General features: G+C 48.6%; 1 protein-coding gene and 1 long non-coding RNA gene across 2 annotated transcripts in view; one reads left to right on the forward strand and one right to left on the reverse strand.

Moving 5' to 3' along the window:
• ARID3C (AT-rich interaction domain 3C) overlaps window positions 1–23,569 on the forward strand; it is an 815,039-nt gene that overhangs the window by 185,515 nt on the left and 605,955 nt on the right. The window lies entirely within an intron of this gene.
• Window positions 20,041–23,569, reverse strand: part of LOC138511277 (uncharacterized) — a 36,709-nt gene continuing 33,180 nt past the window's right edge. Inside the window, exon 2 of the long non-coding RNA XR_011280597.1 lies at window positions 20,041–20,505. This is a non-coding gene — a long non-coding RNA (uncharacterized lncRNA). The remainder of the gene's footprint in view (window positions 20,506–23,569) is intronic.

Genomic DNA, 23,569 nt, shown 5'->3' on the forward strand with positions numbered 1-23,569 from the left:
CGGTTCCAAATAGTACGATCCTCTTGCCACATGTAGGTAAATATAAACTCCAAGACTCCGGATGAAACGAAACAAAAGTCCTTCATTCCGATGGGCTGGATGCACTTCCTCCAACGCACGTCATCACGGCAAGACACGTTGTAAGGGCCTCTCCTTTAATCTTCAACACAGGCCCCGGAAAGGAGAATGATGGCGCTGGGCCCCCTTCTCTGCGTTCCAGCCAAACGGGCATGCTGGAACGCAAGCTCGAACAACCTGTTGGGTGCGCGCTCCACCCACAGCCACACGGACCCTTCCATGGCCCAAATTTTGCTCGCCGGAGGCTACACCCATGTTCCCTGCCCACAGTACCTTGCAATGATGCGGGCTGCAATCTACAAATGCCTGCAATGTTTTCTTTTCTTTTTTTATCCATATTGCCGGCGCCGCCTTGCGCTCAGCAACGGCTGCTGTGCCTTTGATCAGGCTGCTCTCTGGTCTTCTGGCACTCTCCAGTAGTTTCTCCAGCTTCCAATATCAGCACTCCATGGTAGCGCTTCTTCAAACGGCATCAGGCTCCATACTCCTCAGTTCTCCTACCCTCTCCCACGTAATTCCAGGTTCAGAAAATCCTCGTCGCCAAATGATGTATCCCTGAGCCAGTGATGACAGGGAGCAGGAACCAAGCTGACTCAGGTAAGTGTAAAAGGAAACAGGCTTATTCTTTTTGGTTACATAGCATAGTCATAAGAAGTAGAGTAGGTGATAAGCCTCTGCCCTGGTTCCCAGTCCATCTCCCAGCCATTCAATACAGTCATACCAGGATGCCACCCATTCATCACAGTCATACCAGGATACCTAGAATGTTTAAGTGGAGCTTGGAGTGTGGGGGGCCTGAGGATTCTAGAGAGTGATGGTTGGGACTGGGAGATGGACTGGGAACCAGGGCAGAGGCTTATCACCTACTCTCCTACTTCTTATGACTATGCTATGTAACCAAGAAGAATAAAGCCTGTTTCCTTTTACACTTACCTGAGTCAGCTTGGTTCCTGCTCCCTGTCATCACTGGCTCAGGGATACATCAGTTAACTCGATTTTTTCAGGTTGGCATTATCTTACATTCTGGGACTTACCATTCAGGATGTGAAAATTAAAGCCACAATGATATTCTTTTGGCTTAACATGTTGCTAAAAGGATGTACATGTTGTCATGTGGCTTTATTATGCACTTTGTCTTTTTTGAAAGTAAACAAAGATCTAGACCTAAAGTGATAGACAGAACTGATCATACTTATAATCGTACATCTCATCCTTTGGTTCCAATAAGTTACAGTATAAAAATCTAGACACGAATGATGACAAACAATTCACTTCATAAAGTACACACATACCACACTGGTCATGCACACGCATTCACAAACACACCGACAGAATTCAAATAAATCAAAAATACAGGCCCTTTCTGTATATTAGGGCTACAGACTAACAATATGATTGACTAATTGGAATACACCTATTTTTTTACAGTGTGTATTTCTTAACAAATCTATCTAGTCGACACGTGTTTCAGACGGAATATATGAACCATTAGCTGTGACTCTTCAGTGCTCCAGTCTTCATCAGGACACGAGTGAATTGCACAATATACACCACTCCTTGCATCATCTTGTACTCGTGGGTGTCTGCAAAAAAATAATATTCCTGCAATTAGGATTTGACTTCTGTCTATACTTGTCAATTCACTGTTGAGTAAATCATCCTACAATTTACAATTCAATTAATTCAAAAACCAAGACGCATACCTCAAATAGGTAGGCTCTGGACCTGGGTCTTTTTTATCAATCTTTTGCTAGTGACTGATCTACTTCACAATTGACCTGCCTAGTGGCACAATAATACAGTGGAAAGAAGAAGAACTGAGACACCTACACACCTACCCTGTGGGGAATATACATGATTCTAGTAAGGCTTACCTGCCATCTACTTGCTCAAATTTGTCCAAATGAACTTACAAACAAGAACAATGGGTGTGTAGATGAATCTCAACTGCAACCCCTCTTGTTTCTGCTATTGGTGTGGCCAAAATTAGAATAGAGGTGTCTGCGAAAACAAAAACCCAGACACTCCCCTCAATGTTTCTGGTAAACAATCCTGCTATTATTCTTAGTCTGATACATTCATCTCTGTTTTACCTGTACGCTGAACTATGCTGACAGAATGGAATTTCAAACATCTAATTTATGGATGTGGCACACTAGATGACCATTTATTCTCGTTGTGCAACTGCATCAACAGCCATTTTCCTCTGCTGCAATCTGTAAAACCAAACAACAGACTTGCTAGCATATCGTAATAACGCCTAGTAACTATCATCTCCTACACAAGGTGCTTCAGAATGCTTGCTCTCCTGACTCTGAGTGCTTATGCTTAAAGAAATCACTTTTGACAACTCACTGGGCCACGTGTGCTCTATATCTACACGCTCTCTGTGTAAAACATATTCACTAAATCCACTGCTTTCAATCTCTTCACAAACGTGATCGCCGCACGAGGCTCGCCAGCTGACATGAAACCTAACTTTCCTACTAATGCGACTAAAAGAACGCCTAAAAAGTGTAGCACACCGCACTCGCATATTAATGAGCTGTGTCTGCACTCCCGCGTATTCTGATATATTTCAGCGACGGGATGCTGTGATGCTTACCAAGGTTCATGCAGGGCGTGGTCTCAAGTGTAGCACTGTTATAGATCCGAGCGCCGAATACGAATGCCCGCCTGTTCTCTCTTATATAGTGGACATAATAGAAGGACTCTGTCCCATGTGTCTCACTCATGAAACTCGAAGAGGTACTGCGCGGGGCTAGAAGTTGCGATGTAAATGCATGCCCCTGTACCTCTGGGGACCAGAGGGGGGCCATTCAGTTTAGCACCACGCTATTGCTGCAACCTATGGTTAAAAAGAATTGTACAGCTCTGTAATGAAAACTGTACATGGCGCTATGTACCCATACTATCAGAAGAAGGTGGGGGGGAAACAATCCCCTAGTCCACTCTTCTACCTAGAGTACAGAATAAATCTGCAGTGGTGTGTCACGATATATTATGCAGCACAAGCAAGTCAGGGACCTTTTTCCCTTGCAATAGGAGCGCACACAATTAAACCGCTTTTTATTTTTACAACCCTCAAATGGTTTTAAAGGAGGCCTTCAAACCGTCTCGCACCCAACCTCCACCAGCACCCTTTGTCTCAATAGCCCAGGAACCAGGGTCGGATTGGCCCCTCGGCCTTTCGGCCCGTGGCCGGGCCGAAATCGTCCCTGGGGCATGGGGCCGGTTTCTGGCCATGCCTGGGCCGGTTTTGAAGAAATAAAAATGTAAATATATTTTTGTTCAATGTTTGTTTTTTTTTTTTTAAAGACTTTCATCCTTCTTAAGTCGATAAATGAGTACCAACACAGGTTGGGTGATATTGTATGCATATTTGTTCTAACAAAAAGAGCTTAAGCGTAAGTGCTATACAATAAAATATTATCATTTGTTCATGGACGTCTGCTTGGATTCACAGTAATTTAGTGTACTTAGGAACAATGCTATTTGATGCCACTTCCTGTTTTGGCAAGGGGTGAAAGGTTGTGTTTCATCGCTTCCCGGGATGTCACTTTGGGGTGGGGTCACTTCCGGTGATGTTATCAGAGGTCAAGGGTCGTCAGGGGTGTGCCAATTTTTTGAGGCGAGGGGTGGGCCACTTTATTTTTGGGTGACCGGGCCCATTTCTTGTCCCAGTCCGATCCTGCCAGGAACCATGCTGGTGTGATGTCAATGAATACTTTATTAATTTAATGTTGTGATATCAAATCAGATGAAAGCAGCCACTATTGATGTGGCAACACAAATGCACAGACTTCTAGAAAGTAACCAGGTTAAGAGATACTGTTTATGCCACTCCTATTTTGTTTCATGAAAAGCAATGCAAAACAATTCCACTCAAATGATTGCAGGAAGGTTAAGCACTCCTCCTGCGCGAATGGAAAAATGGGGTTTCAATGATTTAATACCAATGCTATGGGACAGCACACAAGGGGGTACTTCAGGCTGCTTGCACTAGGAGACAAATAGGGCTTCAAAACAGACTAGCTAGAACACATTGGAAATTTGTTTTAATACAGGCAAAACATGACAAAAATCAAAAAAATAAAAGGGAATGCAGTAGGGGAAGAGAAAAAAAACTAGGAAAAACAGGTTTAAACTGGTGAAGTGAAATATTTAGAAAAACGAAAATGGAAGTCACACTATTTCTTGTTGGGGCTGGGAAGGCCAGACAAGATCCCAACAATGAAAAATGAAAAACTAAGGAAATGCAATTCTAAATCCACAACCAGAATATGATAGGGAAAGAAGGATAGAGTAGGAAAAATGAGTTTTCAAACGATAAAAGAAATGTTTAGAAAAACGAAAATGAAAATCACCCTAATTCTTGCTGAGGCTGCAAATGTCACACACGTGCCAAACAATGGGAAACTCGCATAGGAGCTCAGTTTTTAGTTAAAATGACAGAGGCACATAACAGGGAGCCTTTGGGCACCTTCTTCTCTTTCCTAGGTTTTAGGGTCTGGTCATAAATCGCTTGTTGGCCTACACATGCCAATCCCAAGCACGGAATCATTGAGTCAATGTACTTTTTTTTCTTCTGTTAGTCCAAATTTACTGTATGCAAAACGTGATTCTGACTCCTTAGCTGGATTGTTTGTCATATTTTCTTAGTGTATGGTCTTAAAAGCATGCACAGGTTTCACATCTCCCTCACACACAAGCTCACACTCTTGCATACACGCTCACTCTTTCAGCCATATATATATATATATATATATATATATATATATATATATATATATATATATATATATATATATATATACACACACACACACACACACACACACACACACACCCCCCCCCCCCCCCCCCCACCCCACCCCCACCCTCATTACAACCCAGGCGTTAAGGGTTAACGCCGTCGTTAACCCTTAACGCCTGATTCCAATTTGAACGGCTGCTTTTAGCAGCCGTTAAAATCCATGGCGGTAAACCGCCTTGGTGCTAATTACGGCACCGTAATTTACGGTGCCGTAATTAGCGCCTTCTCCACTCCCATTATGCCCTATGGGGCAAAAATGGGAATTGGGAAGGGTAAATGGGAAATGGGGATTTACCGCCCCACTCACTTGGAATGGGGCGGTAAATCCGCCATCCACCATGGTGTAAACATAGTTTACACCATGGTGGTAAAGTCGGTGTACTTACCGCCTGGGTCGTAATGACCCCCACACTCTCTTCAGTTTCCGCAGAAAGTGCATGGATTAAAACAATATTATGTCCAAAGGCACTCCCCAGCTCCTCACAGGTATTTTGATACCTACTGCTTGGCAGTGAGTTTGTTTGCTCATTTATTTGTAACGCGCACCAGACCCGAGGGTATCAACCACTCAAGTCGTGTCAACCACTGGATGCCTAATCCTTCCTATCTGTCATCTTTCGCAAGTACCCGAAGACCAGTGATTCAAGAGTATGCATTATTTAAAATAGATAAAAAGGAAGATGTAGAAATAAACTCAACAATCACCTGTGTGCTGTGATCTCAAATTTTATCTTAAGAAGGTTCCTGACATTCGTATCATCCGCACCACGTCGCTCTTGGACAGTGCTGCGGCTTCAAGTGAAGGCACTGACTGAGACTTTACCCTCATTGCGATAAGGTGGAATTTCTGCCATTACGATTGCCAGTCAGATAGCATTTTACCATTACCATTGCGGTGCAATATCACAGCAAGCTGAGCGCTTGTTTCTGATATCTGTGTGTAGCCTACTGACTCAAGGTTTGAATATCCGGCTTGGCCAACTCAGTCTTTCATCCTTTCAAGGTCGATATATTGTGTACCACACGATGGGTAGTGATATCAACTGTTATTACAGTGCTTTGATGCCCTCGAGTTACCAAGTGCTATATTTAAAAAAATGGTATTATTACTGCCACTCATTTTGGCACTACATTTGCCAAATTTTCAGTGCAGGTTAGGCGGGGTTTGTTCACATTTTGGAGTCCAGGTGTCCCAAATCTAAGTGTTATTACATTTACTGTTGTGCCCCGGTTTTAAGGCACTTTCTCCCACATCCAGGTGCTGTGTTTCCCCACTCGATCATGACTAGCATGGTCCAATATGACAGGAACGCATCGACAACCGAGACCACCCCTATACCCCCATAACTGTAATCCATCTACACCACTCTCATCCAGAGCATCAATCCAGAACACAGCCTTTTACCACATGCATTGCAACCCACAAACAAAAGAAACCCTCTGGTAAGCCAAAAAGCACCCCTCCTGACCCACCACCTCCTTCATTCATTGATGAACTCTGGCTACACGCCACAGCACCTCTCTAACTCCAACGCTGGCACTGGAAACCTCTTACCCTCTTTCCCTTTACACCCTTCCACCTCCCACCACACCCCCTCCAACTCTCAGACCAGTGGAGCTATCTGGTGCATCAAGAATCGCCCCTCCCCTATCCCGCTCCCACACACCTCAGCTCAGCCTCCCCTCACGTCCACCCTCCGCCTCCGGTCAACTGTTGAGAATGACCCTCATGTCCCATTTCTACACACCACGCAACAACCAACTCTCAAGCCAGATGAGCGCTCTGGCGCTACAAACATGACCTCACCTGCCACTACTGCAACACCTGGACCGCCATCACAGGAATTCTGCTCCCAGATCAGTCACCCCGGTCTCATCCCTCCCCGACTTAGCCTGAATCCCAAGTACCCCCACACTTCATTCCATATCAAACACTCACACGTGGGGAGCTACGTATCGCACCACTAACCCCATCCCTCCACTGATACGCACACCCTTCCTCCCTTTCACCTCTGACCCACCCAACCTCACCCCCAGCCTCCATCCCACGAATACCCAGCGCCCCTTAGACGGCACTGACCCACTCACACCACTCCCGACCCCAAGCTCCACCCAGTCAGGCCCCCTTGCCTCATCACCGGCTCTGCCCAAGCCCCACCACACACATGCCCCTCCCGCCCTTCCTCAATCTCCATCCCCATAACCCCCAATCTCACTTACATCGGCCACTGCCGCTCACTCGTTCCACTCCCAACCCACCTCACTCAGTCACCCCCCCCAAATAGTATCCTAGACCCGAACCACCACCACCACCCGTCAGCCGCGTTCAGTCACTCCAAATGTTCTGACCATATCACCCACACCGCCCTCCCCTATGACCGACACCTCCCCACTGGCCACTTAGTTCAGCCGAGTCCATGTGCCATGAGCTTCAGGGAAACCACCACATCCCATCAAGTCACCTGCCTCCTATTCAAAACCCGCTCTGTTGCCAAAAACAGACACAGCATCTTTGACCTCCCTATTCTATGACAATCCTGATCTCATCTTCATCACTGAAACATGGTTTGCAGACTATTTCAGACCATTTGCGCACAAGGCTATCCCACTCGACCACTTGCTCATCTCCCACAACAGACCTTCCGGAGGTGGCGGAATAGCCATCCTCCACAAACCTCACATCTCATCTCAACTCACCGAATCCTTTCTAGTCGGAATCTCACTGTTGCCCACTCTCTCTCACAGCTTCCTACTCATCTACAGGCCACCTGGAACCGACAGACATTTTGCCGACAGTCTCTGTCACTCACTAGCTACCACTCTGGTCAACCACCCAGCACTCACACCACTGGGGGACTTCAATATCTGGTTTGATGTGCCCAACAACTCCATGTCGCAACCCCTAGTCGACAGTCTAGAGGTACTTAACCTTTCCCGGCATACCATAGGTCCTACCCACAGGTTTCTGTGTCGTGCCTCAAACCCCTCATCTGGACAGACCACTCAGCCATAACTTTCTCTGTTCGCACACTGCACCCTCCACCCAAGGCCTGCCCTGACCCCACAGATGACCACAAATGCTGGAACAAGGCCAAGGTACAAATCCAGGGACGTAACGGGGACGGGTGACACACAGGCCCCTCCACCGACGTATCCACATGAAGCCCTGCTACACACCCTCCCAACTTCAGATAGACACCTACCTATCGAATCCTTTGACCCCTGGCTTACTGAGTCACTCCTCCCTTCTACCCCCTCCATCCTTGCTGCCTCACGCAAAGGACTTACCCCCAAATGGTTCACGCCCCACCTGAAGACTTTTAAAACCCATAATTGCTCCTTCGAGTGGAAAAAACAAGCATCCAAAACCCCTCTTAGCAAGTCTGTGTTCGCCCCCAATCACCGTAACTACATATCTGAGATCTGAAAGGCCAAAAAAGCATACTACAACAAAAGAATCCTCAACTGACGCAGCAGCAGCAAAGAGCTCCACGGGATCATCTCAGAATTCGTGAAGCCCTCCTGCACCATTGCCCTGACCATGTCCATGCAAACGCTCAGCAACTCTCCCCTCCAAACACTGTCACAACACAGCACAAGACAGTACTGCCACCCTTAATGCCAAACTTTCCATCCTTACCCTCTGCCCAACTCTCACTCCTCGAGATTCCACCATCCCCGCCCCCATAGCACCATCTTTCAACTCTTTGAACACTATCTCGAGCGAGGAGTTCCTCAAACTACTGTCCAGCAGCAGATCCTCCGGGTCCCCCATTGGCCCTTGTCCCACCTCTCTCCTCAAAGAAATCTTTACCTCCACCAATGCAGGAGAGGGGGCGAGGTCCATACTCAATGACTCCCATACCTATGGCATCTTCCCAGAACCCTTCTAAGTAGTGCATGTCAAACCCTTCTGAAAACAGTCTGTCTGGAACCCTCCAGCCAATCAATTACAGGCCCATCTCCAACATCCGATTCTTGTCGAAACTCATTGACCGTTCTGCATCCCCTCAGCTCAACCTTTTCCAGAACCCAACAACCTACTAGACCCGCTCAATCAGGTTTCCGGCAGCGCCACGGAACGGAAACCACACTGATCTCAAACTGGCGGGGGCTTAAAGTCTTTGCAGACTCTGAAAGATACGCTGCACTAGTTCTCCTTGATCTCTCAGCAGCCTTTGACACCAGTAACCACTCAATCCTCCTTGACCGACTCCACTCCTTTGTAATCGGCACTCAACTGGATTTGCCTTGTTCCTCAACAAAAGGAAACCAATCGCTTTCCTCTCCCCTTTTCTCTCCACTGCGCGCCCTATGAACACCGGAGTACCACAAAGTGCTTGCCTTTCGCCTCTCCTTTTCAACCTCTACATGACCGCTCTGCTGGGGATCATCCACACACACAACCTCAACTGCTATAACTATGCTGAATACACCAGAATTATCCTGAGAATCCCTAAAACAAGCTCCAGTCCAAGGCCTGACCTAGCAGCCTGCCTCAGAGATATATGCCTATGGATGACAAGAAACCGCCTCCACATTAACCCAGGGAAAACCGAGATCCTGGGGTGCAGCAACACAGCTCTACTATCGTAAACACTCCCATGGCCCCCCTCCCTCGGCACTCTACTCCCCTCCTATCCCCAACACAGTCACAAACCTTGGCTGCACAATGGACTCGGGCCTAACCCTGTCCCACGAGATCAATAATGTATCTTTTTTTATTTTATTTGGTTGGCTGATAAAATCAACCTTTCAAAACTCCACATTCAAATTATAACGTACACTATATATATATAATATATATTACGCCTACGTCCCGTCCCCTTTCCTCCATACTTATGGGACATCTCTCCGTCCTGTGGGACGGGACAGGAGCACTTTGTAAAAAGCATCCAAAAATGTCTCCAAAAATGTGTCTTTCCTCTCTTTCTTGCGCGGGGCCCGGCATGTGGCCGTAACCCCGCCCACCTTGGCTCCGCCCCGCGCATCGCCCATCAGTCCTTTTCTCCGCACGTTCGGGACTGGACGCACTTGCATCCTCGGAAGAGTTTCTTCCCTTTTTTCCTCTCTGGCTCTCGCTAGCGATCGTGTGCTGGTCTTTCTATGTCGTTCAAACTAGATTTTCCAGACTGTTCATCGTGTCACCGTCATTTCGCAAGGGCGGATCCCCATCCTCTTTGTTTAGAGTGCTTGGGTCCGGATCACCGTTGGGACTCCTGTTTTTACTGCGACTCCCTTTCGGTCCGGGCACTTCAACGTTGGTTGGAGCAGTGGGAGGAGGTGTTCCGACGAACTCCTCCTTCGCATTTTCAGGCGTTCATCGACGAGAAGAAGAAACGCCCGGTAAGTTCTTTACTTTTCAGAGCACCCCGGCTGGGGGATACCTTTCTGGGTTCCTCTCGGGCTGGGAGGGCCGTTGATCGCTCTGCCACTGGGGCTCGCCCTGAGGTGCCCGTTGGGCCTAATAATTGTACCAGAGTTTTCTCCGAGAGTCTCCGTAAGGGGCCTGTAGATACCGGAGTGCACTCCGAGGCCCCTCCTGTGGGGGCTGTTTGTAGACCCAGTTCTACTGAGTCGTGGGGTAACGGAGCTCGCTCTGAGGCCGTTCTGTCGGCTTCCCTCAAAAATAAGACCGGGGTGCACCCCTAGGCCTTGGGTGGGCTTGCTGTTACCGAACAGATGTTCGAGGCCCGTGCAGATAAGGCTGTTACCAGACCTGGGTCCGAGGTCCCTCGTTCAGAGGCTAAAGCTACCAGCAGTTCTGAGAGGCCTGCCAAGGCCTTGTCGGTGAAAGCTGTTTCTCACCGTTCCCGCTCTTGCGGTGACACCAGATCTGTTGAGGGGGCAAAGAAGCAAAGTTCTTCTTTTACCGGCAGTGCCGAGGTCCTTCCTTCGAAGGCTAATTTGGCGGTTGGTATGTCACAAAAACATTCCAGGCCTCACCGTACCGTCTTTGCCGAGGTCCCTTATGTTAAGGCTAAAGTTAAGACCCCTGATCCATCGACGGGGACCCCTGCCTCACTTCCTCACGTGCCGGAGTTCCCCTCAGATGATGACAAAATGGCCCCCGTTCCTGCCACGACCGCAGCGGCCATTTTAGGTGCTACCCCTACAACTACACCATCGGCCTCAGGTGTAGGGTTTGGCCCCTTGGGTGAACATAGAGTCCCTTGTGTGCATCCTTATCGGCCAGTTTATGACTGGAACGCTCGGATGCCTCTTCTGCACAATGTTTCGCTGCCTGCAGGATTGGCACCATTGATTTATGTGGATAGGTCGGTGGAGGGGCCTGTGTGGCACCCATCCCCATTACGTCCCTGGATTTGTCCACCTCATGAGAGGCCTCCTCAGGTTCCGAAGCAGTCCCCGGAGGAAGACTTTTTTGGTAAATTTCAAACGCTTATGCGTACCGACCCCATGAGGGAGTATTTCAAAGGGCTATTTAGGGAGATATGCCCTCCCGCGCCTCCGGCTCCACCTGTTCCTCTGGTGGTTCCGCCGGTGCCTCCCTTGCCTACGGGGCCTCCCGCGACTCTTCTGCCTTTGCCCCCATTGTCCCCTGTGTACAAGGCAGCGCCCGACACGGTTCAGCAGGACCCTGATCTGTCGGATGACGCACAAGGCGATCAGGACAGCGACGACCTCCCCCGCTCTATCATAGCTTTTCATGACCGGTTACTGGACATGATGAACTTCTTAGATGTTCCAGTGCCCGAGGCACCCGCTCCGCAGGAGGGTGTGCTTTCTGGGGCGTTCACCCTGTCTCCCTTGGAGCGTACCGGCCTGTTCTTGCAGAAGGACGTTCTGGCCGAGGTCCGCAGAGTCTGGGAAAAGCCAAACTCTGGACTTTTTGTCAATAAGAAAATTGACGCTAGGCTGCATTCTTCGGAAGAGGTGGCCCTGTCATCTTGTCTGCCCCCCTCCTCCGCAGTGGTGGCTGCAGCCACTTTGCAGTCCAGGCCTGCAGCATCCTCTTCCACGACGGCTACTCAGGTTCTGGGAAAGGAGGACAAGCTTCTCGACTCCCTCGGGAGGAAGATCTTCGCCAACTCGGCCTTGCAGCTCAGGCAGGCCAACGCTGAATTGATATTAGTGGGAGCTAACATGCGGATGTGGAAAGGTCTGTCAGAGTTTGCAGAGTTTATCCCGGTCGAGAAGCTGGAAGACTTTAGAGGAGTCCTTTCCGACGCCAGGGTCTTGGCCCAGGATCTCCTGGAGGCTGCGGCTCATCACGTAGACAACTCGGCTCTGGGCCTTATGCTGGGGGTTGATACCTCACGGCAGGCGTGGCTGCATGCTACTGAATTTTCGAAAGAAGTGCAGGACAAAGTGCTGGACCTTCCGTTCGATGGGAAGGAGCTCTTTCATGTTACAACAGATGTAGAGCTCACCAAGAAGAAGGATAGCACTCAGACAGCTAAGTCCTTGTCTGTCCTGGTTAAGGCTCCTTTCAAAACCCAGGGACCGTTGTCGCAAAGTCGACCTTCCTCTGGCTTTAGGGGCTTCATCGACCGCAAGACTTGCAGAGTGGATACCCCTGTGGGGAATAACTGCCGTAGGCAACAATGGATGCGGTTTTTCTCCCGTTCCTCAGCCTCCTCCTCAGGTTCAGGTGGCACTGCCACCGATAAACCTGCTAAATGAGGGTTTTCCGTGCTCGCACGAGACCCCAGTAGGAGGTCGCATTGCGTCTCATTGGGAGGCATGGCAGGTCATCACAGAAGACAGATGGGTCTTGTCAGTCGCTCAAGCAGGCTTCCCGCTTACCTCTACCCCCTACCCCACCCCTCAACCCTCCTTTTCAGCTGTCGGGCTCGCCCTCCCTCAAAGCCAAGGTTCAGAAATTTCTGGACCTCAGAGCTGTGGAACCCGTTCCCCTTGGGGAGCGAGGGAAGGGCTTTTACTCCCGGCTGTTTACGGTGCCCAAACCCAACCAAGCTGGCCTGCTCACCATCCTAGACCTTTCCCAGTTCAATCTTTTCCTACCCCAAGAGAAATTCAAGATGATCACGCCCGGCCAGATACGGTCCTCCTTGCAGATGGGCGATTGGCTCAGCGTCGTGGATCTTCAGGATGCGTACATGCATATCCTGATTTGGAACCCACACAGGAGATATCTCTGCTTCTCTTTGGGAGCGGAGCACTTCCAGTTTCGAGTGCTTCCTTTTGGCCTCAGCTCGGCGCTGCGTGTCTTCACGAAGATGATGTCGGTGATTGCGGCCTATCTTCGTCTCCAGGGTATCCGTGTGTATCCATATTTGGACGACTGGCTCTTACGCAGCCCTTGTCCGTTGACAGCAGCGGGCAATCTCCAGTCTCTCCTTCCTGTTCCATCTTGGGCTGTCGGTGAACTGGCGGAAATCCTCCATGACGGTCTCGCAGGACCTGAATTTCCTGGCTTTTCGCTGGAACACGATCGAGTGCAGAGTGTACCTGACCGGGGACAGAATGGTGGATCTGTTAGCCACGTGTCAGATGTTTGCGCAGTCGGAGAGCATGTTGGCCTGGTGGTTCCAGAGGCTTCTGGGCCTCATGGCCTCGTGCTGGCTCTTCCTCTTGCTCGTCTCAAGATGAGACGGACCCAGATGGCTCTTCAGAGTTCCTGGCGTCAGGCTGTGGACCCGGATTCCAAGCTGATAATGATTCCGGATTCCATGAGAGTGGACCTGGATTGGTGGTCATCTCTCAGCAACCTGTCGTGGGTGCGGGGTTTCAGGACCCAGCCCCCACGGTGATGATTTCGACGGACTCCTCCCTTCTGGGGTGGGGTGCGACGTTAGATCTCGTTCAGGTCTCGGATCTCTGGTCGCCTCAGGACAAGCTCCTGCACATAAATCATTTGGAGCTTCTGGCGATCTTCCTTGCGCTCAGACCGCTCATTGCCAACAAGGTGGTCAGCATACGCACGGACAATGTGGTGATAATGTATCACAGCAACAAGCTAGGGGGAACGAAATCTCCCCCCCTCGTGGACCTGTCCATCCAGATATGGGAGTGGGCCGTGCTTCATGATGTCTGGCTGCTTGCAGTACACATCCATGGCCAGCTGAATGTCACAGCGGATGCCCTCAGCCGGCGGACAGTGGTCAGCTACGAGTGGGAGTTGAAGGCGGAGTTCCTCTCATGGATTTTCCTGCGTTGGGGCACACCGAAGGTGGACCTCTTCGCTACGGCGGTAAACAAGAAGCTTCCTCAGTATGCCTCCAGAGGGGGGCTGGGAGCCTCCTCTCTGGGGGATGCTCTCGAGATTCCATGGCACAACATGAGAGCTTACGCCTTCCCACCTCTGCCTCTAGTTCATCGAGCAATTTGGAAGCTGAACAACTCGGTAAAATGTTCCCTTCTACTCATAGCCCCGTGGTGGCCGGCCAGGTTTTGGTTCTCAGAACTTCAACACCTGTCGATGTATCCGCTGATCAGGCTACCAGTAACCCCCAATCTTCTCCACCAAGGGGAACAGCAGATGTGGCACCCTTCCCCACAATCGCTCAGCTTGGCGGCATGGTCCCTTTAGAGCATCTTAACTTGTCTTCGGATAACATGCGTATTATCCAGGCAGCCAGGAAACCCTCGACCAGATCCCAATACAGGAGTAAATGGCTCAGCTTCTGTCATTGGTGTTTAGAAAAGCAGTTGGATCCAAGGGTGGCTACGATTGACACGGTGCTGTTCTTCGTGTCCTCCCTAGCAGAGTCGGGTGTTCACGTTCTGTCATGCAGAACTTACCCTTTCAGCAGTTTCCGCTTATCTTTCTACGGGACAATGCTCTTATTCTCTGAGTAACCCAGTGGTTAAGAGGCATTTTGCAGGCTTGACACGCCTCTACCCTCCGGTTCGTTGTCCGCACCAGCCGTGGGACCTAAATGTATTCCTGACGGCGCTGTGCCATAAACCTTTTGAACCAATGGCCACGGTGGACCTCAAGTACCTATCATGGAAAGTGTCCTTTCTGGTTGCCGTTACATCAGCGAAGAGACTGAGTGAGCTCCAGGCCTTGTCAGTGGAGCATCCATTCTTGGTCTTTCACAAGGACAAGGTAGTCCTACGTACAAACCCAGCCTTCCTACCGAAGGTGGTAACTGAATTCCATCTGAATCGGTCGATCTCCATACCAGTCTTTTTTTCCGAACCCTGCTTCAGAGGCTGAAAGGGTTCTGCACTGTTGTGATGTCAGAAGTGCTCTTAAGTTCTACCTTGACAGGACTTCTGAGCTTAGGAGTTCTTCTCAACTTTTTGTGACCTTCAGTAACCCTCAGGGTAAGCAGGCGTCTAAGGCGACTATTTCTCAGTGGATCGCCGCCTGCATCACGGAGTCTTTCACCGTCCAAGGGCTGAAACCTCCTAAGGGTATTCATGCACACCTGGTTGTTTGGATACTTGTGGAGTTATTATTTGGTTTGGAATTTGACCTTGTGAGATCGCACAAAAGGAAGTTTGAGTGCAAACTGCAACACAAATATCAGGTAATTTCAGAACAGCGACCGGTTCTCACGTTCTACGGCTTAACATGTTACTAGTTTCAGTTTACCACAATAACAATTTGTCAAATTGTCTTGCTTGTTCTGTTAATTTGCCATCAAGCATTTCAAACAATTTAAACAAAGACTGTAGTGCCAAATTCATCGCATTTAGCGTGATTTCCTCCAAATTCGACTCTGTTTCTGCTTGCTTTGGAATATTAGGCGCCAATAAAGGGCTTTTAGGGCGCCGCGGAGTAGGAGCAAGATAAGAGATCTCGACTTCAGAGCAAGCATGCTCGATGTCAGTAAACATAATGGGAGATCTCGAGAGGTTATTCGATAACAAATGAGCCAAAAAACGAGCATTACTCGAATTTAAATCAATTATGGCAACATCAGAAGATATAGAATTCACATGGCCGGTGTCCCCACTCCTTTTTGCCGTGGCAGGAACATTTTCCAATAAGACACTATCAGTCAAGGAGGCTTGATTGTCAGTTTCTGGACAATTCGCATCATTCACTCCTTTGTCTGCTACTTTAACAGGAGTCGTGTTCATCTCATCACACGAACGAACATTAGCAAATGTACCCCTGCCCGCGGAACAGTTACACTTTTCAAAACAACCCCCGGACATAAAACACCCAGCACAATGTTAGGATTTAGAACCCCATCATAGTTCGAATTCAATGAATTTGCTGCCTGCGGCTCTTTCCAGAACTTACGTATGTCAGATGTAGCATTATCTTTAAACACAAACCCAGGTGTTTTGCCGACTCTTACTTCAATTGGCGTAGAGCAGGTTTGATTCAAAGGCTGCTTCCGCGATTTCAGTGGTTGAGATCTTTGTGTCTCCAGCCGTTTCACGGGCATGCTACAAAGCAGCATTCCTGTTTTAAGAGTAGAATTTGGGAGAGGCGACATAATAGAGCCGGTTAAATGAACAAACTGAAGTTATCCTTGGGAATGCCGACTCGCCGAGGTGAAGAGGCACTTCCAAGGTACTTCGCTAAGGGCCACGCGTGGGCTCACTTTTATCTCATCACGCCGTAGGGGACGTGGCTTAAGTCGCACGGGTTGTAATAGCTCCACTTTTGCACTGAAAGGGGAAAACACAGTGTGTTAAAGAGTAGCAATCTCAGCCAGATGAAATATCCTTGCTTCTCGAAGTAGCAAATGCGTGAAGTACCATAGATATGTCCTTTCAGAATATTGTCCACAATTAAGAGTCCACAGCCAGAGAGAGTACCAGGCAAACAGGCACTTCCAAGGTACTTCGCTAGGTATCCAAATCCTGTGACTACCAGCTCACCTACCCCAATAGACTGGCTGTAATTATGTCCGTTGTTGTTTCCAGACTGGACTATGCGAACTCCATCTACTTGGATGCACCGGCCTACCAACTTAACAAACTCCAAAGAGTCCAAATATGGCGGCCAGACTCCTTCTTGAACTACGACGAAGGTATCACATCTCGCCTGCTCTTCACACCCTTCACTGGCTCCCTATTGGACAAGGGGCCCCTTTCAAAACTTCTGTAACACCCACCAAGAAGTGCACAAGGACGGCACGGCATACCTGCAAGAGAAGATTATACCCTACCTCCCAACACGCACCTTAAGGTCAAGCATGGCCCTCCTGCTAGTGATTCTGGCTTCCAATTCAGCCAGGATTGGAGGGTCTGCCTACTCTACCTAGGCTCCAACACTATGGAACTCACTGCCTCCCCACATTCGCCACAGCCAGGACTACATGGCCTTCTGTAAAGCATTGAAAACCCGGCTTTTCCCCTAAACCATGAAAGGGACCACCTAGGGCCGCCAAACCCTCCACCAATGGCCAGAATTTGGCTAGAATGGCATTATCTCGAAAGTAGGCGCAGTCGGGCCACAGAGGCTGGCTAATAAGGCATCACCCCGAGAAATAGGAACTGTCGGGGCACGAAAGCTAGCTCAAGAGACCAGCAGTCTCCCGGCTAGGCAGCTGTGGGCTCACCACATCCTGGTTCGACTATAATGGCATAGAAGCCCCCCTTGTGCCAACAAGTTGGCCAGGCACCCCCAGCACTCCCAATCCCACTGCCCATGACCCCAAACCTGAGTATTATACAGTACACACAGATGTGTCCGGAATTACCAAGCTACCCGCCTTGGACTATGACCATGGACCCGGAAATGAGCTCTCTGACACCTACAACAGAGCCTCTGGAAGTGGGACTGTCCAACCGGGAAAACAAAACATACTCTGCACCAGCCCGAGAATCAATCTCAGAGATTCACTACCGTAAACCACCAGGACAGACACGGCCAGCTCATCGGGTTCCAGAAAGTAGCCAGGAACAGGGGCCTCCTACCAGTAACCACAGACGCTCACTCCTACCAATGTGCTCACTCTCCACTTTACACCAACAAACAATAGAACGCAGCTATACCCCTCGGTCAGTTTTGGCCTAGCTGCACACATACCTAAACTACTCCTTGAATACCTCAACAGTCTGTTAGAGCGCAGTTATACCTAATGAAAAATATCATCCGAGCTGCACACATAATCTCCTACATAGGCCCCACAGCAGCCAGAATGCATGAGACCAACTAGCTTGCAGCACACATTCCACTGATCTCTCACAACAACTGCACTGCACCTATAATTAGAACACAGCCATGTCTGCTCAAACCGCTCTGGCTGCACACATACCTGAGTGCACCCTAGCACTATATGCTACTCTACTCTCTCCACTGACCTGGACTATGGTCCTCAAGGGCGTTCAACCCACAGTGCTTTGAGATCATACCAATGATATATAAGGCGCTATACAAATACACAATAACCCCGTTTGTTAGGGGGAGATGCCTTCTGCCAAGTGCAGACGGTATCACCTCATAACTGCCTCCTATGGTAAAAATTTAGGTAATTACATTATTCAGGTTCTGAGTACCCTCCACAGCTAAAGATCATACTGAAGTACTTAGTCTCTTCATTGTATTGGAGGAAATCCAACATATGCCAATCCCAAGGCCATTGCAGATAGCCGGTGCTCCGGCTGGCATTTCCCAACAGCGGGTTAATGTTTGCAATTGAAATCAGAATTGCTGGCAGAGTATTGCAGGGTTCACGGTAGCCTGGTTTAATGATCTGTAGGAATGAAAGAGAAACGTGCGCATTATCAGTGTTTTATTAAATGAGGAGCATTATAAAGAGATGTTAAATATTAAACCAGTGCGGAATGGTTCAGAACTGGGTGGCGGGCGGGGGACGGTGTAGATGAGAGGTCAGGGCTGAGGCTGGGACTTGACATTGAGGGGTGGGTGCAAGGGCACTAAGACTTGGGCTGGGGGACGAATGTACTCCACATGGTTTGCGGTCTCTGGCGTTTCTCCGGTGGGCAGAAAAAATGAGCACCCGGCACCTGAGCCAAGGCAGAGTTATGCATTGGTTTGCTTCTATGTGTGGTGGTTGAATTAGCGCAAGGGTTTAATAGTTGAACCTTGAAGTTTGAATTTAATTTTAGGGTCACATTGGTGGGTCGGTTGTCGTGGGTTCACCGATTTAGGTACAGAGTTATATTGTGTGTCTCATGGTTATAGAGGTGGGGGGGAGGGCTCGCAGAGTTGCAGTGGGTCAGAAAGGAGCAGAATCCGAAGAGGAAAGCAGAAGAGTTGATGGTGAGTCGCAGTGTAAGTTTTTATGATTGCAATGCCGTGTTCCGGAGTCAGGAGGCGAGTAAAAGAGTCAGGGGGTTTCAATAACAGTAGTCTGGCTAGCTAAGATCGCTGGCTGGACTGCAGAGTTGATATCAGGAGATGGCCGGGCTGATGCCAAAAAGGATGACTAAAACGTTGCTTATGGGCACTAGCCAAAATCATTGCTGGCTCAGTGATTCAGACACCAGGGCTGTCTTAAGCTGTGACAGCGCCCCGTCCAGTGAAACAAAAATGTGGCTCCCACCACCATCCACCAAATCTTTTTTGAACTCCCTGCTCCCTATTTTTATTAAATGTGCCCGCTCACGTGCTGGAAAGCCCGGCGCCAGCACAACAGTTGGGCGCATTTAATTTCAATAGGGCGCCTACCGCCTTTCTCCCATCACGCCAGCCTGGGGCCGTCCTTGAAAGACTCCCCGAGCTTGCGTGGCAGGGGGCTAATGGCCGGCCCTGTAGGTCACTTATAAGAAGGTGAACATTTTAGGCTCTGCATTTAAGAGCTACCTCCACAGCTCTAGATGGATTCTACCACATGTTCCCTCCCATGGTTTTCCCAATAAAGTCTGTGAGTGAACGTTGCAGTTACCCTTAGAAAGTAGCATGTATGCACCAAATGGCCGCAGCATAATAAAGCCAAGTTTAGTTGGTTGAACAATGATAGCTTGTTGTAACATTCAGCGCGTGCAGCCTCGATCCCATGAGTTCATAGCACTGGGAATAAATGATGTTAATATTACCAAGCCGAGACTTGTCCATTTTAAAAACCTATTAACTGCTGGTTGCAGACCTGAAGCTAACGTGGGCAGGAAGTAAAAGGGCATGACATTCCCTTAGCCGCGACAACCCAAATCTTGTCCTCTGGTTTCAAACAGAAATATTGTATTGTACATGCATTTCTGGCCAACGCCTTCCCCTATACTCCCCCACCCTTCCACCCCCCTCCACCGTCCCCCTCTTTAGGAAATAATTCACAGGATACAGATTCCAGTGGGTAGATTTGGGCTGCAGCTGCTTTATTAGGCAAGAGTTAACTACAGGTGATTCGTAACATTGAGTTTTTCTATGCTAGGCTGCCGTCCTAACCTGTCCTGAGGGTGGAATAGATAACTATTCTTCTCAGGTTCTTGCCTTCTAATACTCCCTAATCGTCGTTCCTCTCTATGCCAATACTTCTGTAGAACAATCTTTTTACTTCGCCCTTGTTTTGTTTAACCATTTAGCTATTTATACATACAGGATCGTTTCCTAGATATAAAGGGCACAGTAACCCCACACATTATGTCAGGGGCTGGAAGGAGTTCCAGCCACCTCCCAACGCCTTCCCCCCTCATCTTCCAGTCGTCTTGTACTCCTGAGGGCCGTGACTAGGCTGGTGGCTGTTCAGCACCCTCGTGGTTTCTGACAGTACTTTCTTGCTGGATGCTCCATGTAACTCTGGTGGGAGAATCTAGAATTGAAACATACAAAACATCAGTACAGGGCAGCGTAAAACAAAATCAGAAAAACAACTGAAGGAGAGGCGGGTGGGCGGGAAAGTCAAAGTGACGGCGTTTAGAGCCCCCCTTTCTTGGCTATCCCCCTTACACATCACCATTCCAGAAGTTCCCACCCTGGCCTCGCCACCTAGCACAACGGATTGCCCTACCAAACGTTAATCCACAAAGGTTTTCCCTGCCCAACCCCTTGTGGTTCCACCCCCGCTTGCTCCAATCTCTCAGGTGTGGTGGGTGTTGCTGCTAAAAGCGGTGAACCTGTGTAAAATTACGTGTTCATTGGATACTTTCTGGCGATATCCATCATCATTCCCTTACTTTATGTGGCAGGGAGCACCAGTTCCAGGATGCTGGGCAGGCCAGCTTTATATATTATTATTATTATTTTCTCCTGATGGGGATACGAACCTGGGCTCTACAGGTATCGATCCACTGGATCCATTGCCACTTCTATCTGCGCTATCTCTGGGATAATAATAACCCTAGACAGCTTTGGACATAAGTGGCGCCAATTCTCGTGCAGTCAACAATCTCAGCTCAGCAACAGAACTGCCTTTGAATTGCTATAGGCAGAAATGTCTTTGCAGGTAATGGGAGGTGTGTGTGTGGCTATATTCTTGGGCATGCCATTTAAGAGGTGCAAATGGGTGGATGAATGGAAAAGGGAGGCTTAGCAAAGCAGCACCCGGTGTGGGTAATGGTGGCCAATTAAATGCATTTCTTCCTCCTTGATAGTAGTGTTGTAAAACATAGCGGCATAGGGTGGAGTCGAGGTATGAGGTTTGAATTGGTGGAAAAGGAGGACGGGGCAGAGACAAACATTGTTTCCCTACTTTTGTTTTTTTACACTTCATCCTGTTGCATACAGAAGCATTGACCTACGGCACGGTCTTAATGCCAACGTGCACACCTGTAGATCTGCTTCCAGGCGAGTGCTAGAGGATGGATTTGGGTTGTTTAACTGTGGTAGAATTGTTCGCGGCGGAATTGACCGTAGTCATTTTCACACAGTGGTCGAAGTGAGCGGGAGCGGTTGGGAGCGGTGCTCCTCTACTTTTTTTGTAAAGGTTTTACTGTTCCTATACTTTTATTTTGAAAAGAACCCATTCCAGAATGGTTCAGTTTTAAATAAAGTGTAGGAAGAAGTTGAAACTTGCACTTCAGTGCACTGCACCGAACATTCCCTTAAATAGCATGTGTGTTTGTTTGGGGGTTTGATTTCAACGTAGGAGGAGCGTTGCAATGGGGTTTGTCGGGAGCGGGGGCAGGCTAGCAGGTAACAATTGCTCCACTACTTCTTTTCGTACACTTCAACCACTGTTTTCACAGCGAAAACGCGTTTACCGTGGCCCACCAAACCAAACCCATGTCCCCACAAATTACCAGTGCATCCAAAAAAAACTCCCTGCCCCCTTTACTTCCCTTTTCACCGTCCACCGCCTCTCCTGTACCCTACAGAGTCAGTTCCGTCCCTCTAACGCGGGTCGGATCCGACACCACAAGGTCCCCTTTTCTTTTTTTTTTTTGTTTGTCCCCAGCCTACAATATTGAGGAAGTGGGGGACACCCCTGTACCCCTAAATACCAAACATGGGGAGCGGGGGACCCCCGGCAAACCCCGCTCTCCATGTTCGGTATTTTGAAAAATCGATCAAATAGTGCTGACCGAAATCTGTCAAATGTACCATTCGATCAATTTTTTTACGAACAAATTGGATAATTCCTATAGGACACCTCCTCCCAGCGTACTGAGCCCATCATGCTGGTCCAGTCCACCTCAAACTCCTCCTCTCCTATCGCCACCCCCTAGACCCTCCCAAGTAAATTAATGGACATTAAGAGCAGGTACTTAAACATTAACTTATTAACGGCAGAAATCGGCTTTCGCAGCCATTAAAAGTTAATTGAAAGGAGATGTATTTTGACACTCGCTTTACAAAGACTGCACACAAGGTCATGGAATACTTATTTTGCTGCCGGTAATAAAATCCCCCAGGGGCGCTCCCTGGGTAATTGCTGGAGGCAGACGCCCGTTCTTATTAATCCTGCAGTGGCTCGCCATTGAAGCCATGCGCTCTCCTTGCTGTCAGTCACACCCCTGTGCACTCTGTGCTCTCAGTCCAGAGGTGCGGATTCCTGTGTACACTTCTCTCAAGACGATCCATGCTGCAGTATGCGACAGACTATATAGAAGTAGATATATATTGTTTGCCAAGTTTCATGCAGATCTGGCAAACGGACACCAAGTTGTTAGCGTCTCTTCCTATGAAAACACCATCTTGACCATGAATGCAGCTAGTCATGACTGTATTTAAAATATTCAATTGGAGCCAAGTCACACATGCAAAACGTCACCTAGTAAGCACGGGTGAAACCAGGTATGTAGTTGTTTGCAGTCTTAAGAAATGTCTGTCTTGGGTTGATTAAGCTATGCATAAAATAGCACTGTCCTGTAAGACATGGGGAATATTGAGTAAAAGTCTTGCCTTTGAGCTAATTTGCATACCTACAATGACTTGCTGATGCTGCTCTGAACTGGAGATGAACTTCCAGCGATAGTTACTAGGTAAACTTCCAGTGATGGTTACTAGGTGACGCTGTCTTGGCTCAAATTGAATATTCTGCTTTCATAATTTACTTGGAAGGGTTTTTTTTCCCAAGCCTTTTTAAACCCACAACTTTACTGGGATTTTATATAATTTGCACACACATCCCATTTTGCTTGCTCTCCCTGTTAGTGAGGCTTTGGTTACACCATTGCTGTTTCTCACACTATAGTTTGTACCTTGGAGGGGTTGTAGTCACAGTATGTCCTGTAAGATAAGGTTATCATTTCATATGTGTCTGTTACCTATGGTTGTAGCAACATTGTTTCTAGTTATGCAAAACTGTCTTTTCATGTCATATCAGGTGTAGTGTAGCTATGGCTGTCCCTGTTAGGTAACACTGCAGCTATGGTGTGGCTCTGTTTTTAGACCGTAGTTACAGTGTGCCCCTTTGATAGTGAAACTGTAGTTGA

Source organism: Ambystoma mexicanum, chromosome 6p, assembly GCF_040938575.1.
Source record: "Ambystoma mexicanum isolate Mex_15411 chromosome 6p, UKY_AmexF1_1, whole genome shotgun sequence".
NCBI classification, from domain to species: Eukaryota; Metazoa; Chordata; class Amphibia; order Caudata; family Ambystomatidae; genus Ambystoma; species Ambystoma mexicanum.